General features: G+C 41.8%; 1 protein-coding gene across 3 annotated transcripts in view; it reads right to left on the bottom strand.

The window, feature by feature from the left end:
• The window catches only part of srrm3 (serine/arginine repetitive matrix 3), an 83,391-nt gene extending 63,523 nt beyond the window's left edge, over positions 1 to 19,868 (bottom strand). For 2 of the 3 annotated variants that reach the window (XM_070555915.1, XM_070555917.1), the window contains exon 1: positions 19,689 to 19,868. The gene's annotated coding sequence lies outside the window, so the exon portion shown is untranslated. The other variant, XM_070555916.1, reaches the window with a different exon arrangement.
• Positions 19,869 to 20,287: the final 419 nt, after the last annotated feature.

The following is a 20,287-nucleotide window of genomic DNA, read 5'->3' as shown; positions in this document are numbered from 1 at the left end:
GAACAATGGACAGCAAGCAGGCCTTATATCATAACCACATAAGTGGAGAAAATGCTCAGTAGCAATGAGAGAATTTGCTGTTGCATTTAAGTGATGTTAACTATTATTTAACATTTAAACTTATTTTCTGACTTTTTTAATTTATTCTAAAAACCCTGGTAAGGGATGTTTTTCTGTATTTGGAGCATCAGAAAAAGTTTTATGGTGGAGGTGATGTTTTAAAGTCACTGAGAAACTGCATGCATGCAGTTTGTTGTTTTGCTGCTAATACAGTAGCAGGTGCAGCTGCATATTTTTGCAATAAAAATGTTATGTTGTAATGGAATTCATGCATTAGTTTTTGTTTGCTTTGAACCCAGAGCAGACGTCACACGCCAGACAACATCAACACTGCATACTTTAGTATTTGTTCATTTATCGTGAGTAATATCGATATCGCAATATTAAGCACTGTTATCGAATATCGCAGGTTTTCCTAATATCGTGCAGCCCTAGTGTGGAAACAATCATCTGACCTTGAATGTGAACAAAACAAAGGAGATGATTGTAGACTTCAGAAGAAACAGGGTGGAGTCAAACACTGTTTCCATCATGGGAGAAGAAGTGGAGGTGGTTGAGGAAAACAAATACCTCGGAGTTCACCTGGACAACAGACTGGACTGGAGAAAGAACAGCGAAGCCGTTTACAAGAAGGGACAGAGCAGACCGCACTTCTTGAGGATGCTTAGGTCCTTCAATGTCTGTAGCAAGATGCTGCACATCTTTTACAAGTCTGTCGTGGAGGGTGTAATCTCTTCAGCCATTGTCTGTTGGGGTAGTAGCATCAGAAGCAGGGACCTGAAAAGGCTCAACAGCCTAATAAAAAAGCCTGGTTCTGTTCTGGGGACGACTGTGGAACCACTGGAGGAGATAATGCAAAGAAGGATTCTCCAGAGAATCAAGAAAATGATGGACAATCCTGAGCATTCTCTTCACAAGACTGTCCGACAACGGAAGAGTGTCTTCAGTCAGAGGCTTCTTCAGTTTCGCTGCAACACTGACCGCTACTGGAGATCCTTCCTGCCAACAGCCATTGTAATATACAATAACTCTTTGATGACTTGATTACTATTATTATTCTGAGCTACTACAGCAATAAATTTCCCTCTGGGATTAATAAAGTATTTTTGAATTTAACTGAATTTGAAAGTATGGGTATTCAAGGTGTATTCACTGACAAACCATTTTTATTTATTATTTCTGATTATGAATAGTCACTCTAAGGTTTTCATGCAGGCTGAACACAAAAATAGTCTCCTACATCTATCTCCTACATTAGGGAAATAGGATTTGAAAATCCTGACAGATCTATGTCACACTTGCTGGTTTCCAGGAAGCATCAGAGAATGTCTTGGCCTCGTAGAAGCTAACTGTTAGCATTAGCAACACCACCACATGGCAGAACTCCTCCAGGTTTGTGTTATTTGTGGAGATAAAACATCAACGTTGCAAAGGTAACAGAGTCAGTGGTAGAGTTGTGTTGCTGTTAGCCAATCAAAGGCGAGATGTCCAAATATCAGGAAAAATAGACTCCAAATCCTGTCGTCTGTAGCTCTCCTCTGATCTGGCAAAATCTTCTAGATCCTGAAACAGGCAAATCTGGGCTTTTTGCACCCAGAGAACAACTAACAAGGCATTTATTCCTAGAGACCACTGCAAATGTGTTGATTAAACCAGTGAATCACACCTTTAATAATTTTGCCTCCATGTTCTTCTGAGCAAAACGTCTCATGAAGCACTTGTTGGATCTTATCCAAACTCATAGAATCATCATGTACAAGTCCAGCATGGCAAGCCAGACTAAATAAATGTATTATTTAACCAAACTTTGCAAAGCAAGAATTTGGTCTAGTTCACTAGGCTAGTACAAGTCAGCACAGTTCAACATGTTCGTCAACATTAGCAAACAAAAATGGCTACAGTGTACATATGCTAAATTCACACATGTTGGTAGCTTAACACACACACACACACACACACACACACACACACACACACACACACACACACACACACACATACACACACACACACACACACACACACACACACATTTCACATATCAGTCCATTAACAGTGTTGAATTCAACAGTCTGGGGCTCCTAAATAATTCACTATCCGTAGTCGTTACCCGTAAACTGTCTGTCAGAAGATACAAAGCTGCTGTGTTTTTACTGCCTGCTTTTACAGACAAACAGTAAAAGGAGTGTGTGTCTGTTCTTTTTCTCAGAGTTCAACTATTTGCCAACTGTAATCTGAGCATGCAGCCAATCTGTCCAAGGCAAGGGCGTAGGAACCGGGGGGGGGGACGTGTCCCCTCCAATATTGGACAAACGCGCATTTGTCCCTCCCAATAACATGGAAAAGAAAAAGATTGATTTGGAAATATTTGACTCGTGAGCTTTTATTTTGAAAGACACCGCGGACTTCTCTCCGACACAGCCCCTCCCCTCAGGGAGTTAAACAGGCTGGCAGACAAAGGTGTCAGAGACAGACGGCAGCAGCTCAGCGAGTTCTTCTCATGGGCAAAAAAGGAAAGAAAGGAATTGTGAGTTGGTAATAATTTAGTCCAAGAGTATAATTGTTTTCTGGTTAAACGCTAAAATGGCTGACTAACGTAAACATCTTGCCAGTCAGCATTAAACATTAAACAACACTACTAGTCAACAAAAAATGGCAAATTTTACAGTAACAGACAAAAACCATTTGACACGAAATAAATAAAAAAGTAGAATCTCCACATAAAAATGGAGTTTGTAAGTGTGATTGTTGCTTGTTTGTTACATTCTCAAAACATTTCATTTTTAAACCTTATTCATGTCACTTTTTTCATATAAGAGACCAGAGGAAGTGCAGCAGGAAAATGATGAAGAAGGTGAGACAGGCAGCGCCAGACCTGCTGAGGTGCAGGTAGGTGCTACAGTGGAGTGAGATTTTAGATGGTTGATGATGAGAGGAAGATTCGAGCATGATAACAAGTGAACACGATTAAATAATACTACAAAAACCATGATTTTAATGTTGCACTAGTCGTCCAACAGTATTTTTACTCCTTATTCCTGTCCACTGTTTTTATATTAGAGATCAGATGAAGTTCAGCAGGAACCAGTTGAAGGTGAGACAGGGAGCACCAGACCTGCTGAGGTGCAGGTAGGTGCTACAGTGAAGAATGAGATGGTTTTAGGTTGCTGATGAGAGGAAGATTTGAATGTAATAATAAGTGAACACAGTTAAATATATGTAATCCCATTACAAGTAGGGCTGGGCAGTACGGTTTAAGAATAAATTACATTCTGTACACGCTTCCTTAGAAATATTAGAAAAATAAGTGTTAAACTCTGCATTCTGGTGCATTTAGACTGCAATTTTGGCCACTGTTTTTTTCTTTTGTCCATCTGAAAATTAATGTAGTTCCAGCTGTTGTAAGTGAATTATTTATTTTTTCATTCTGTCAGAAGCAAACAGATTTTTCTGATTGTTGGTCAGCATTGTTGGCTGATGTAGTTTAAAATTGTTCTGCTTCCAGGCATTTTAGTTCATTGTGTAAAAGTTTTATGTACGTGCTTTTATTTTGACATGGAAAACACCCGTAGAACAGGAAGTGCTGTGTACGTGAGTGACTGTTACTAGCAACGCACGCTGATGCAGAGAGATCGGTTAACAGAGGGAAAGACGTTCTAAAAAATCAGAAAACCGGCAAACCTTTGCTTAACTCTTGAAGAAGCAACGCCTGTATGTATTCGTATTTGTTTTACACAGTTTTATTGATACATTTGTGCTAAAGACAAGTTTGTGGAGCTAGCTAAACAAGTGGACATTTCTGGCTACTTCTTTCTATCAGCAGTTGGCGTTGTTGCACTGTGTATTAAGCTAATAATAATTCATTTAGTTGTTGTTACCTGTTAAAATATGCCATCTCCATTTGTGGGCAATCTGTTTCATTCACAGGTGATTTTATTTTGCAGTAATAGGCTTTGAATTCTAATTTATATTTACTGTGAATTAGATATCAATGAAGAGAGAGAGAGATGACTCCATTGTTTTTCTTTTCTTTTTCAGTTTTACTCTGTATTCTAAGCGACAGCAAGTATGTGTAATAAATTTGGAGACTACAAGAACACATCTTTCGTCATTGAGTCAGAGTTTAGCTCACTGTCTATTGAAACTACCACTACGTCCCAACGAGGACAGTACAGTAAAAAGGTGCTGAGTAACCTAGAGTTCAACACCAAAGGTGCCAAGCACAAGGGAGAAATGATGGAACAAGCATCAGTACGTTCAAAGATCACGAAACGCTCTCTCTCTCCTCTTCGTCCACCACCACAGTACAAGCGCAAGCCAACGCAGAGGCGGCAAAGGCGAGGGCTGCATTCGCAGAAAAGGAAGCAAAGCTAAAAATCGAAAAGGCTACAAGAGAAGCAGAGCTACAATTGGAGAAATAAAGGCTGGATGCACAACTTGGGATATTGGAGTATCAGAGAGAAGCAGCTGCAGCCGTTGCACAAGCGGAAGCGTTGGAGGCGGCTAAAGAATTGGAGTCAGTAAAGTCAGATTCGCATGCACGTGAAACCTTACAAAGGGACGTTGTTACACGGACTCAGGAATACGTCCAAGAACAAGCAGAGCTCAAATCACAGCAAGGTCAGGCTGCCGCACATCCTCCAACACCTGGTACAGAATTACCAGAGGAGAGCCTTGTCACGTGGGATGTTCCATCACAAAATAACTTAAAGGTACATGATGAAGACAGTAACAAGCATGACGAACTGCAAAGCAAAACATTAGTAGACATTCAAGTCGAATACGTAAACAACCCTCAAACAACCATTTACTATGGACAAAACAGACTCCAACCAAAGGTAAAGCCAACTCAATACTACCACATTCCCTCACCAAACCAAACAACAAAAACATTCACCCCACAAGCATTGGTAACTCCCACCAGTGTAACACCAGAAACAGAGCACTTGGCTCGACACTTGGCTCGTCGTGACTTAGTGAGTACCAGCCTCTACCAGTTTGATGACAAACCTGAAAGTTATCGCGCATGGCAGTCTTCATTTTACAGTGCGACTTCAGATATAGGACACACAGCAAATGAAACGTTAGATTTACTGGTTAGGTGGCTTGGGCCGGAGTCTGGCAAACGTGTCAAAAGAATTCGCTCTGTATACGTTGAAAACCCAGACACAGCTCTTCAGAAGGCCTGGACACGTCTCCAGGAATGCTACGCTGCACCAGAAGTGACGGAGAAGTCACTATTTAAAAGACTTGATGAGTTCCCTAAGATATCTATCAGATTATGGAAAACTAAGAGACTTGGGCGATATTCTCATGGAAATACAAGGAGCTAAGGAAGAAGGCTACCTGACAGGACTAACATGCCTGGACACTGCCAGAGGCATAGGACCTATAGTGGGAAAGCTTCCTTATGGAATACAAGATAAATGGACAACAGTCGGCTCAAAGTTCAAAGAAGAAAACAATGGACTATTTCCGCCATTTGAACATTTCTCAAGCTTCATCTGTCAAGAAGCCCGTAGGAGAAATGATCCAAGTTTTCATCTGCCAAACACAGTCGAACGGCCAAATCAGGCTCCCCCAAAGAATTATGGCAGTAAAATATCTGTTCACAAAACCAACATCTCTACAAAGAGAGGATTACCATTGAACCCACCTGCACAGAAAGCGGATGGACTAGAGAAGAACTGCCCTATTCACAACAAACCACTTCCAGTAAATAAATGCAGAGCATTTAAAGCAAAAAATATAGAGGAAAGGAAAGCTATACTCAAACAGAGCGGAATCTGTTTCAAGTGCTGCAACTCAACTAGCCACTTAGCAAAGGATTGCAAAGCTCTGGTGAGGTGCGCAGTGACAGCAATCGCCACGACACCGCTATGCATTCAGACCCAACACCTCAAGTACCTACAAGGGCCTCACCCCCAACAAGTGACGGCGGGGAGCAAGAAAGTGCTGGCAGCATTACAGCAGTTAACTCACAATGCACCCAAGTGTGCGGCACAGGACGAACAGGAAGATCATGCGCTGTCTGGTTCGAGTATATTACCATGGACAGCACGAAAGAGCAGCTAAAGCGTATGCCATTTTAGATGACCAAAGTAATCGTTCGCTGGCCCGCTCAGACTTCTTTAACCTTTTCGACGTAAATCAGTTGTTGAACCCCCACTCCTCTGTTTGGTCTCCTTTCTTATTACAGCCCACCACTTCCAGTCTGGGTTGTAACAATCTGCAGACAGATTTTTGAGTATCTCCTCCTTTGGTACACAGATCCTCACTGAGCCAAGTAGTGTGAACAAATAGTTTCTCCATGATATTATCCAGCAAGGTCCCGTTTTTGTCAAAACAAGGGTGAGGTAATGAAAAAATAGAAATATTTCATTAAATTAACATTTAAATTATTTATATGCATCATTAAAATAAAAAAAACATGTTTTGAAATATATAAAGTGCACCAAACTTGACTCAGTCCATTCAACAATTCTAAATGGACAATTATGTAACTCATCAATTAATTATTTGAAAGGATAATTTGTCAATTAAATGCTGAAAAAATAAACAATACATTAATGAGGCAAGAAATTTTTAAACTTGAACATACCTACACCCACAAGTCTATTTTTACCTGGAGTCTCCTCTCAAGAGTGGCTGAAGTAATATTACAACTTTGACAGAATACAAATTCTCTCTCTCTCTCTCTCTCTCTCTCTCTCTCTCTCTCTCTCTCTCTCTCTCTCTCTCTCTCTCTCTCTCTCTCTCTCTCTCTCTCTCTCTCTCTCTCTCTCTCTCTCTCTCTCTCTCTCTCTCTCTCTCTCTCTCTCTCTCTCTCTCTCTCTCTCTCTCTCTCTCTCTCTCTCTCTCTCTCTCTCTCTCTCTCTCTCTCTCTCTCTCTCTCTCTCTCTCTCTCTCTCTCTCTCTCTCTCTCTCTCTCTCTCTCTCTCTCTCTCGAAGCCCCACTCTAAGGGAGTTTGCAGTGTATTAGTGAGTCATATATTGTACAACCAGTCATAAAGTTTTCAATCAGTAGTTTTATTTCAGTATGTATTTTTCCAGTATCACAAAAAATGTAATTTTATATGGTTAAAACCATCTAGCTCATGTGCACTTTTTAAAACACTGCCCAGCAAACATTCGGACGTTTAATGACAGTTGAACGGTCACAACTGTAAAATAATATCACAGGAATTAGGAAAAAATAACATGACATCTACTCTAATTTCCTTGCCTGGACTCAAACCTGGATCCTCCGGAAGGAGAGTCACCCGCTCTACCAGCTGAGCTATGACAACAACTACTGGATTTCAGATTTTTTTATATAGATATAGCTCCCATCATTTTGGTCCGACAGGAAGCCAATGGGCCAGTGAGGTAGAGGGTAAAGTGCGGGGTAAACTAACCAATCAGAGGACAGAGAAGATCTGCCACAGGCCTCGCCTCCAGAGTGCCAAAACCCCTTCACAGCCGAGCGAGCGGAGTCAGAAACCGAGCGTGCAGATAGGCTGCCGAGCGCGCAGAGAGGCTGCCGCGCGTGCACGTTTTCCTCTGCCGTGTGCTCGTTGGCAACGCGCGCACGCAGGTTTGTCACTTGTGCACATCCTTGTGCGCTCACAGACACAGTTTGCTCCCTCTCAGTGCACAAATGACCTCTCGCCATGTATATTTTCACTCGCGAGTCCCGTTCACACGCGCGATGTGGACCCAATCCGCGTGCACGGGTCTGACTCCATAAATGAGCCAAAAGCAGAGCAGCATGCAGCTTTACATAACCAGAGAGAGGAAATAACCGCTGCAACCTCCACTCTTCATGACAGCTGTTTGACAGAGCGTAGAAAGTCGATATGCTGCTCTAAACGCACACAACTCTGACCACAAAAAGCAGTGCAACTAAAAAAAACGCAACACCACACTTTTAGATGAGAGCCTGCACCGGACCCGAGCCGAGGACAAAGAGAACAAGCTGTTAATTCTGATCCAGAGTGCTCTAAATAGCAGAAAGCTGCATTATGACTGCATCGGCTCAAGCTGATAGAAATTCCCGGCGTGCTCTGAAAAGAAAAATATGGAAAAGGTCACAGCCTGCATTCATCTTTTCAGCAGAGTTTCTGTTGGCAGCATCACCTTTCCATGCTTTTCTTCCTCTGTGTCCTTGGCCTTTTTCACATCTCTTTGGGGTAAATAAAGTGAATTCTGTCATGCAGTGTGCCAAAAGAGCTGATGACATTTAGTCTCCTGCAGCAGCACTGTTTCTGCATGCAATCCAAGTAGAAGCTGCAGAGATGCAACGTTATTCGGGATGCATACCGAAGCTCGTGTGGGATTATGTTGTCTACTGTTGTAAACAGTGTCTTAAAGGGGGAACAGGAGAGGTTAGTGTTCTCCAAACAGACCGTTGTGGAGGCTTTGTCTCGTTTCCTCGAGTGATGGCTGCTCCCTGAGTCATCATCTCATCTCCGCCCGCTCCTATTCACCGCATCACCCACTCAGGATTATGACAGCAGAGGAAGGGCGGCTGAGAGGATCATTTCTCCCGCTCACTCTTTTGTTTTAACACTGTCAGTCGGCTTTAGCGAGCCCTCTGAGGGAAACAAAAACAACCAGCAGCCGTTACCGCGTGGCTGTGTGCAGCCAAGCATCGTTGTTAGTGACAGTGTGCGTGTGTCTGTGTGTAAGTAGTTTGTCTTTTTTAGTTTTTAGATAATCCAAATTGTCTAACAGAAGCATTATTCAGTCATTAGTTTCTACGATCTCCTCACTGGAGGTTAATTAGCTCATTTTTCTTTGTCTTTAACAATTCAGCGAATATTAAAATCAGCCTTTAACAAAACACAACATGGTGTTACCGAAAAGGGTTTAAATAAAATCAGTTGAGTTAATTTTCTATGCGTGTTCATCTAGTTGTTGCAGGTTTGTTTCCTAGGCAGCCAGCTAATTAAAATGTGTTTTAATTAGTTCATTTCTCTTTTGAGGTTCTTTCTCATTAAAACAGTAACTTGAAAATCTTCAAAAATCAATCAATCAAATCACTATAACAAGATTGATTCATATGAACCAGGTAAGTCTTTAGCTAAAAGCTTGAACGCCTGTAAGAATGAGCAATAAAAAGAAGGTTAACAGAGACATATTATGACTTTTTTTAAAGTTATAATAGTTCTATCGTCAATACAAACTTGTTCATGGAGTTCTTTTTGTTCAATTCTTCTCACATAAAACAATATCAGCAATTTTGTTCTCTATATTTTCAGTACTTTCCAGAATGAGTCTTTTCAGGACTATGTCACTTTTAAACAAGCTGTTGCTGTCCACGCCCACCCATCCGCGGCTCAGGCTGCTATTGGCTGAGAAGTTCAGATGACCAGGAGGGGCTCGGAGAAGAGCCGCTGCTCCTCCAATCTGGAGAGGTGAGAGGTGGTTCTACGCTAATTTCCCCATTTGTGCTGTAACAAACGAGGGCTGTTTGTAACGGCTTGTTTTAGACACAGAATTCCTAAAACCAAACACTGACAGAAAACAGATGGATGTGGGTTTTTTCACGTTTGCAGTGTTTATAGGGGCGGTAGAGACCCACATGGCTGCACAAAAGTATGCAAAATGTTAGTTTTGTGTTATATATTCACTTTAAAACTGATTAATGATTATAATTACATATATGCTCACACATGCTGACTAAATGTATTTTTGACTTGCTGTTTATCATTTAGGCACAGCTTTTTTTTTTACATTCTCAGTGGCCTAGTGATATGAGTGTCCGCCGTGGGACTGGGATATTGGGGTTCAACTCCACGGTCGAAAATGGGACCCAATAACACCCTGCTTGACGCTCAGCTTTAAGGGGTTGGACTGGGGTGTTAAACCACCAAATAATTCCCGAGCGCAGCCGCAGCTGCAGCCCACTGCTCCTTACGGAAATTATTCAAATGCAGAGATGAACTTCATCAGTGTGAGATGATGACTATAAGACTTTAAAGTAACAATATGTATTTTCCCTGGCGATAGGGGGCAGTACATAGCTAAATTAATGCAAGCAAGCGGTATTTCTGTGTTGGAAAAAGAACTTACCAACAAATGGCCATTAGGGTCAAATGTCACTGGTAGTGCAACCTCCAGCTAGATGACAAACACATCAGACTCCCTTTCATAACTGGCAATGAGCAAAGAGATAACTGTGTAAAACAACGTTTACGAATGGTGAAAATTTTGAACCATTTTTTACAAATCAGCAAATGCATTTTGTGCTTACGGGCTCCCGTAGAAGAAAACATGGCATCTAATATGGCGTCGCCCAGAGACTTTGACTTGCTCCCGTGTATTTACAGTAAGACCCAATTTAATGGTTTTATGTTACAAAGCCGCCAGTATTTTTCAACAACTGGGCATCATTTAATTCATTTTCAACAACATTTTGGTGGATATTTCCAGAGATTAACGGTAAAAACTACACATTGTCACTTTCATACAAGCAGAGTTTGTGAGTTCAGAGGCTAATGTGGAAAACGTACACAAAGAAACTTTGTATAATAACAAACCCCTAAAATAAAATCTAAGAACAAATAAATTAATGAGTGAATGAATGAACTGACAGAAAGAAATTATTCTTGTTTGGGTGTGTTTACCTAGAAAACAATTGAACAGGGTGTGTGTGTGTGTGTGTGTGTGTGTGTGTGTGTGTGTGTGTGTGTGTGTGTGTGTGTGTGTGTGTGTGTGTGTGTGTGTTTGTGTGTGTGTGTGTGTGTGTGTGTGTGTGTGCGCGCGCGTGCTCAAGTTCTTCAAAGCCAGGATGGCAGATGGGCTGTTGTTTTTCCTTTCACTGAGGTTGTGCTGGCTGCAGCAGCAGCTGTCAATGCACCTCACTCCATTCTTTTCTCTCTGACACACGCTTCCACACACACACACACACACACACACACACACACACACACACACACACACACACCTCCTGAAAAGCACACAGCTAGAGAACTGGACACCGATCCCATTCATTAATCATCAGCAGCCACAACGGCCAGCCCTAACAGGCTGTACATTCCTACCACGGCTCCATGCTGGTCAGCTTTCAGGAGATTTTCAGACTAACCAACACAAAGAGGGGCAGAATGATGACCTCAAAATAAAAATCTAAGCATTTCCATGCTCTTTCTTTTATCAAACCATCTTCATCCCACCCCACCCCCAGTCTTCACCTCTCCTCCAAAAGAAACTTCAAAGCAGCTCTGCAGTCAGTTGGATAGAGGAAGGGCATCCCTGGGGGTGTGTTTTACAAACAAGCGCACGCACGCATGCACACACACATGCGCAGAGTACACATACTCAGCGCACAGAGATTGCTAACAAGCAGTCAAACCGTGCCCTTTGAGCAGTAACTGTGTGAAGGCTTCAAAGGGCCTCGATTTGAAATGAGTGCAGCTTTTTTCCTTGACTGTATTGACTTCAACAATGCACACACACTCACACACTACATCTAACAGGACTGTCAGCCTTGTGCAGAGGAATGCAATGATTTAACAGATAGCAACACTAATATTAGGTTATGTAATGAAACATCAAATGATTCATGATTTTTATGAAATTTTATAACATATGAAGTACAAAGTTAATCAGAAAGACATCTCCCTCATCTTTAAAAAAGGTTAAATTATTCAAATTAGCTTTGATAAAAAAATAAAGCCGACGTTCTCTTGATCTTCAAGTCTTTAAAATGTTTCACCGATCTGAAATCAAAAACTATAGCACAGATCTTTAATCTGAAGTACCTAAAGAAACAGTAAAATACTTTATGTTGAGTGTGATCTCAAAAAGAAGAAAGGATGTGTTGTTTGTGGAGATAAAACGTCCAGATTTGAGTTGCTGTTATCCAATCGGGGGCAAGATGTCCAAATATCAGGAAATAAGACTCCAAATCCTGAAAGTCTGAAGCTCAGTTGTGATCTGGGCAACTTTTATGTTCAAGAAATTGTGCATAGGTATCCCCCCCCCCCCCCCCCTTCACCTAGGACATGGAGGTGTCATGGATAAAGATGTATTTTTTTTATTATTTTAAAATTTGCTGGATGTTTTTTACTGCTTCCCATTTGATTTCCAGTCTGGTTTGATCTAAACTGCTGAGATTGACACGTTCTGGATCAGGAAGGCATAAAAAGCGGCTGTTAAATGTGTATTGTGCTTTAGCCATTATGTGACAGGAAAACTTCCACTTAAAGGTGGAATATGGAACTCGAGCACCATGGCGTTGGTCACCACATCATTCCTGAGGTCATGCTCAGAGAAGGTTGTGATAATAGAACAAGGTTTCCAGCCGTCGGGATACCAGGGATACGTGAAATGTTTTATTTGGGTCCATCTGTTGTAGGCTTCACCTAAACTCACTCTGGTTTTAGATCTTTTATATTCGCTCCCCTCCTGAGAAAGAGAACAAAATCCTCTGGGCTCAGAAGCAGCTGCTTGACTTACCGAGTCCGCCATTCTCCACAGTGCCAGCCTCGCTTTGCCGAGCGGACTGTTTGGCAACCCACACTGGTGCCGTCTATTGGCTGGTTGATGTAAACAAAAACAGTGTCGTGCCCATCTTGATTGATTTCAAGAGTTGCAAAAGAAGGAGCAACAGTTTTTTGGACATGGAGAGCAATTTAGTTATAGAAATATTTACGTGTGTGTTTTGGTTGAAACACGTGTGGTAGGATTTAATACGCATCGGCTTCTTCCTTCTCCTAAATAGAAAAGATTTATTCTTCTCTGTTATTTTTTGCAGACTTGATACATATTTTACATATTTTTACAAGGTCACTGTCAGGCTGTAAACTTTAACATTTAAAGAGTAACCTTGGCTAAAAATATCTTACAGAAACAGTGTGGTGCTGTTTGCTCTCTACTCCTCTGTTTGTCAAACACACACACACACAAATGATAATCTGTATTACCTAACTACCAAGTGCTTTAATAAACCAGCAGACTATATAAGACAGCCGGAGTGGGGGAGAAGTAGCGATGGTTGATTAACTTATAATTTTTTTAATTCTCCGGAAAAGGTGGGGAGGATTCGCTCCCCTTACAGGTCAGGTGTGTGTGTGTGTGACCCGAGTTCCTCTGACAGGAAGAAGAGCTCTAAACAGCTGTACTGTTGTTAGGGATGGGTACCTTTGACATTTGAATCGATTCGGTACTAATTCCCGGTACCTAGGAATCGATACCGGTACTTGACGGTACCAATTTTCGATACTTTTGGGTGTTTATTATTTTAATTCTCTTTTATAATTAAATATATATTTTTCTCAATATATAACCATATTTGATAAATATCACGATAAATAACATTCAACTGTTTGTATTTTAACATCGTCCTTGTAGTTTTACAAGCTGATAATGAAACTGAAGCAAACATCTTTACTGTGAACTAAATTTACTGTGTATCTTCATTCCTTTGGCCATCTTTTTCTTCATTTGATTTTTCCTACTAAGAAGTTAGAATTTCCGAGGAGAAAGCGAACGCACCATTAGATGATAACAATGGTAGCAATGGAAGCTAACATATCAAGCTAACGTTATCTTAAACAGTTTATTTAGCTGCTGGAGCAGATTAAAACGATGATGCCTCACACTTAGATCGTTGTCACTGGTTTCATCTTCACCCGTCACATTTAGTAAAGTGAAGCCAAACTTTAGAGCGCGTTCATGTACTTCTAGTCGGGAATTCGGAGTTCTGAGTAGAAAGCACCATTAGCGAAACGGAAGCTAACATATCAAGCTAACGTTATCTTAAACATTTTATTTACCTACCGGAGCAGATTAAGATGAGGATGTCTCACTTAGATAGTTGTCGCTGGTTTCATCATCACCCAGTTACCCATCACATTTAGTGAAGTGGACCCAAGCTTTAGCGTGCGTTCTTTCTACCATGCTGCTCTGTTTACAACTGGCTCGCAGCGAGCGACGGCATAACGCTCTTGCGCATGCGCAGCTGTCTAGGCAAGTTCTCGTTATGATGGACGGGTACCGAAACGAGGCACCGTTTGAAATGACGTGAATCGGTGCTCGGTCGGTACTATGGAATTCGGTCGGTACCTTAAAAAGTACCGAATTCGGTACCCATCCCTAAAACCTTGGCATCTCCAGCACCATCCAGGAGACTCACCCGTCCCAAACTGAAACCAGAATGAGTCATGCTCTGGAGTTACACAAGCTTGCTCCAACACTTGTTGTGAATTCAGAGCCAGCTACCTCACAGCGAAGCAGAACAGAACAAAAATACCACAATCTCCCACAGAGAGCTGTATTTGAAATGTACAAAAGAAAACAGAGTACACGTGATGATCCATGAGCAACGCTGTGAGAAACAGGATGAAAGTATCAAACACAAACTCCTCAAAGGATCAGGCGGGAAGGAGGAGATTGTGCATCATTGTATATTCATGTGCACACGTAGGCGCGGGAGAAAAATGGATCAGATTTATCATGGGAACGGGGGGAGGTTATTGTTTCTGCTTGAGTGCTGCAACATCGTCCACACGCTCTTAAACCCATGCAGAGCAAGAGTTCCTATCAAACTACAAACACGGTGATGGTTTCAGGGCTGTCATCTGTTTTATTGCTCTGAAAGAGGTCAGATTCAGATCTTTAAACTGTAATAATGTGTCTATAAGAACATCACTGTTGCTGGAACCAGAACTGGAACATTTCCCTCAACAGCAATGTGGGTTGAGGATTTTTTCTCCCTTATAGGAAAGACAACAATGTGAAAACAAAACAAGAGCAATCAGAAATCTGTTAAGAAATTTAAATTGTAAGATTTTTCTTTATTTGCATTTTTGTGGTGTTTTAGTGAATGTTTGCAATCACAACTAAAGAGCAAACGTAGCCAGAATGTATTAAAGGGGTCCTAGAACTACTTTTTATGCAACTGGATTATGTTATTTGAATCTCTGTAAAGAATATGAAACTTTGTTGAGGCTAAAAATGGCCCAGAAGCCCTGATGAATGACCAAGTACAAACATTGACACAAGTCAATAGGAAAGCTGTGGAGTCACCTGGCATCTTTGTTTTCCACTCAACCAACAAGGTCGTAAGCTGTAGCCCGGGCTAGCGTTGTTCTACAGTTAGCACTACCACGGCCAACTTTTATATACTGCCAACGTTCAAGTGGGCTGAGATATGCTAATTGAACTTGTTTTGTCTAAACTTATACTCTACAATAAGGTAAATGTGGTTTTGAATTGAAGTTGTTAAAGGGGTCCCTTTACGAAACAACCTTGTTTTTTATTCCTTCAGCTTAATTATCAATTTAAGATAATTTGCTTATTATTAACATGACATCCTTCCACTAAGAGAGTGACTAAATCATTAACCTAGTAGTACTGATGCAAGTTCAACTGATGAAAAATCTGTTTAAAAGGCACATATCAGTAATTAATTTTGCATAATCTGGATCCAAACAGCACAAACATCTGGTTTGAAGCCTGGAGCACAAAAAGACCAGATTAGACCAAACTGCTGGTTTACTGTTTCACTAAAAAACCAGAAAAATAATTATTTGAGTTGTTTTGTCTGCTGCATTTGCATCCAACTCAGACAGCAGAGACAAGCCTACTGAGCCCTAATACTGCAGCATTTTTCATAAAAAAAACACAATTATTTGTTCACACTGTGAGATAATGCATGTAGGCTTGTGCGTGTGTGTGTGTGTGTGTGTGTGTGTGTGTGTGTGTGTGTGTGTGTGTGTGTGTGTGTGTGTGTGTGTGTGTGTGTGTGTGTGTGTGTGTGTGCAGCAGCTACCTTAATACCCCCCCCCCCCCCCCCTCTCTCTCTCTCTCTAGTTCAGCTGTGGAGCCCCCCTCTGTGCCTCCACTCACCCTCGGGGCATCGCCCTTTAGCAGAGATGAAGTAGGATGAATTAGGACAGCAGGAGGAGCAGAGGGATAGGAGGAAAGTGGAGAGGTGTGTCTGGATGTGGTGAGGAGATATTAAACACAAGATGCTGCAGAGTGCTGGGAAGCTGTGTGGTGGCTCTGTGTGTGTGCGTGTGTGTTTGAGAGGGGTGTGTTATCACTGCTCGTCTAAGAACAATGTGACCAAAGAGCAGGCAGGAGGCAGATGCTTTCAGGACAAGGAGCGGCTGAGAGAGGCAGACGGCAGCGGTAGATAAAGAGCGACTGACTGACGTTTCTCTCACACCACCACGAGCAGCTACATCCTAATGCAAGCTAATCCCTCTATCAGCCTCTCAACCCACCTGGGCCTATCTTGCCAACGGCAGCACTGTGACAAAATGGAAGACTGAATTTAAAGATGCACTCCATCCTTTAGCTTTTGGCCTGATGCTGAAGTCCCATGCAGCTGAGAATGGGTTCAGCCCTGTCACTGTCCCGCCCTCACACATCTCCCGCTGACTTTCCCTTTTCTGCTGAGCAGTGAACTCAACGCTGCTTACAGATTTAAGGAACGGCCAAAGATTTAGTATGTTGACATAAACTAAAGAAGGATGTGTGACTGCTAGCCATGTAGTTGTATACCTTAAAGCACTGGTACTTACTCCTGGTCCTGGAAAGCCGGTATCCAGCATGTTTTAGTTTTAACTCTGCTTCAGCACACCTGATTTCAATCAGCAGGTGATTCTGAAGAACTTGATGAGCTGCTGCACAAGTGATTCAACCACTGAATTAGGTGTGCTGGTTAGGGTTAGAGTGTGAGTGCCAATGTCTTAAAGGGACTATAAGGAAGTCTGACAGCCAAAACACGTATAGAAATAATAAATGTCTTCTTCATACATTCTCCTGCAATGCCCTGGTTCTGTAGAATGAGCCCTGGCATTTTTACTGTGACTGCCTGTTTTTCTGTAAAATCACAGAAAAAGAGAACTGCTCGGGTCGAGCAGGCTGCTTCATGCGCATTCACGCTCAGGCATAGCCCGTAGCATTTGCTATCAGTAGCTTTAGCAGCAGAGAGTGAGGTAGTGCCAACTCAGCGACTTCATTGCTGTTCCTAACGCGTAGTGACGAACCTAGCTACATTTCTGAGGACCGTTAGCTACTTTCTGTAGAACTTTCTTCTAGATATTGGGCTGCATGGTGGCGCATTGCTTAGCATTGTTGCCTCGCAGCACGAAGGTCGCAGGTTCGTAACTCGGCTGTGGCCTTTCTGCGTGGAGTTGCATGTTCTCCCCATGCATGCGTGGGTCTCCTCCGGGTACTACGGTTTCCCCCACAGATCACAACATGCCCTATAGGTTATAAATTGTAAGTCGCTTTGGATAAAAATGTCTCCTAAACGAATAAACATAAACATTTCCTGCAAATTAGCAACAAAGTAGCCATTTTCGCTCCGAACCGTTCTTTGGATTGACGTTGTTTCAGCTGTCATCAAGGATATAAACGTTATAGATAGATGGAACATCACCGGTGCTTTAGCTCACCTTGTAAGACCTCTGACTCTCATGCAGAAGACCTGGGTTCAACTCCAGTTGAGAACATAATTTGTTACATGGAGTTTCTTTTTTACATTAATGATATATTTTTTTACAGTAAGATGCCCAAATTTGTATTTGAGACTCGCCGAACGACATTGAATTCACAGATAAAAAAGATGTGGGCTCAACTTTCATTCTGGAACAATTTTTCAAGCAAGGGAAGGGAATGATCTGAGCATGCAGGAGGACTGACCCATCATAAACCTTTGTCGGCTAAGAGAAAGGTACAGAACAAATTGTTTAATTAATTAGCTGCGTGTTCTCCTGTCCTCTGTCCTCCGGGCCACACACACACACACACACACACACACACACACTGCACGTTCGGCCGGCCGACGAGAAAGTGCAGCTGCAGAGACAGAGGCACATTATTTTTATTAATTTGCTGTGTTCTTCTGTCCTCCGGAACACACACACACACACACACACACAAGGACCATCTCCGCTGTTATTTTCGTTAAGGAGTGTGCACGTACAGCATGCACACCTTATGCACGAGCTTACTTTTGAAGCTGCAGTTATGCATTAGGCCTGAGTGGCAATCGCGAGCATAAAAACTTCAAACTTCCTTACAGTCCCTTTAAAGTAATCTGTAGCAGCATGAAGTTTATGTTTGTTTATAAAGATTCAGGTAAAACAGAAATGATTACTGATTTCCCCCAGTAGCACTCAAATAAATTTGTTAATAATAGAAATGTGGTAATATTTTTAAGCAGTTTTAAGGAGGATTAACCCGGCCTGTATCAACATAATCTGCCAGTGGACATTAAAATTTTTGACCTACACATTGTCCTGGGTTGGTGCCCACCATTCCCCTCCACTCTCACTTATCACAGGTGTCCCACAGGGCTGTGTTCTTAGCCCCATGCTTTATTATTTGTGCACTTACATCAGCACACTTTCCCTCAACAATAATGTCATCTTTACATTTGCAGATGACACAACAGTGCTGACAGTGATCAATAAGGACGTTTGAAAAGAGGAGTGGTCTAATGAAAACAAACTGCTCCTAAATTAATAACTAAAAACAAGATGAAGACAGGCCTATGTTTATTTCCTACTACTTTAGTTTAGACATACAACATCCTTGTGTAGCTTGGGAACAGCTCAGCTGCTGACAAACCAAAATACCCCTGACTGCCTTAGAAGAAAACCTCAAATTTTGCTGTTTGAATAAAAAAAAGAAAAACTATTTCAGTTCCCCTCCACATATTGCGTAATGTTAAAGAGCTTTCAAAGCACACACCACAATGCTAGTGAACAATTTGGACTCCAGAATAAACTGAACTCGGCTCCCAAAAACAAAAACAGCATGTGCAATAGCTGTCTAATATATGTGCAATAACATGCAATTATTGGTCTGAGTCTGTAGTGTTGGTTTCTGGTTGTGTGAGTGAGTGTGTATGTGAAAAGTGTACTTTATTATTTATTTATGTATTTATTTATTTATTTTACAAATGGCATTTTCTGCTTCCAATTCAGACTGCACCAGCATTAAGGTGCATGCAAATACAATTACAGTAAGTTTATTTTCAGTGTTTATTCAATTTGTAGTTTTAACTGATCAAATTTGTGCTGCATTTTATGGCATTTGCAGACTAGGTTAAGGTGTAAAAATGCAAAAATGAAAACATGCAGCTAAATCACTTACAAATTCTGCATCTATTTCGTCCTAATAATGAATTTAAGTCATTATTAGGTCAGAACAATGTAAACAACATTTTCGCTTCATTCACAACAGTACAGAGGAGCTGACTTTCGTTGAATATTAGAGCCCAAACGGTAAAACAAGGATCAAAAAACAGAAAATATAATCCACATATTTAGGTATCTTATTTAAGCCAACGCTGAGATGTGTATAGTAAAGTTGGGCGGTTGAAAACAACGAGATTAGACAAAAACAGCGGTGCTTACGTTAAATGTGCCGCAGCCAAGTCAGAGGAGATAAAAAGGCAGAAAGCATCGGTCTGAAAGCCGCAGAGGCTCCAACACGATCTCCGAACAACCTCAGAGCGCCTCTGTCTGTCAAACTAACCGTATGGTGAATAAATAGAGCACAACAAACACGTAAACACCGCCTTAATATCGATAATCCACTATTTATGAACCAGGAAGGGAAGGGGAGTGTGTTTTTCCTCAGGGTCGCCCGTTTTTTACGCCTCTAAGCAAAACGCTTACCTTCCGTGTGGTTTCTGCCGCGCTGTTATTGGTTTTCTGCGGAATATTGAGACGTATTTTTCAGGGAAGTTGGGGTCAGCGGTGGTGCTGATGGAGAGCCGCGTCTCGCTGCCTCCGCTCGGCTTGTGGTGCTGAAGTGGACAGCTCACCGAGGAGCTCTGGGAACAAAAACCCCCACACTGCGCTTCTGAAGCCGGCCAGCAGCGCAGCGCCCCCTGTCGGCTGGGAGGTGCCCTTATTGCACAAAGGTGACATTTCAAGGTGTGAAACATTTGCAGTAGTCTCTAGTAGGAATGAATGCCTTGCAAGTCCTACTCTGCGGGGAAAAGCTCAAATGCACCTTTTTCAGAAACAAGCAGAATGCTACATCAGAGGAGAGCTGAACACGGCACTTCCCACTGCAGTAAGAGTGTATAACTCCACAGCTTAACGGCTACTGGCATTATCCTGTTACATGGTAACCTCTGCTGTATTGAGTGTGTATGTGCAATACATGGATGCACATTTGTTTGTCTTTTATGCTGTTTCTCGTTGAAAACTCAATTCCCTGTTTTCTATTTTTTTTATTGCTGAAGGATACGTTAATAGCCCAATGCCCT

The sequence above is a fragment of the Nothobranchius furzeri genome, chromosome 10 (assembly GCF_043380555.1).
Source record: "Nothobranchius furzeri strain GRZ-AD chromosome 10, NfurGRZ-RIMD1, whole genome shotgun sequence".
Lineage (NCBI taxonomy): Eukaryota > Metazoa > Chordata > Actinopteri > Cyprinodontiformes > Nothobranchiidae > Nothobranchius > Nothobranchius furzeri.
Note: the sequence above shows the minus strand (reverse complement) of the source record. Positions and strands in the feature narration are given on the sequence as shown.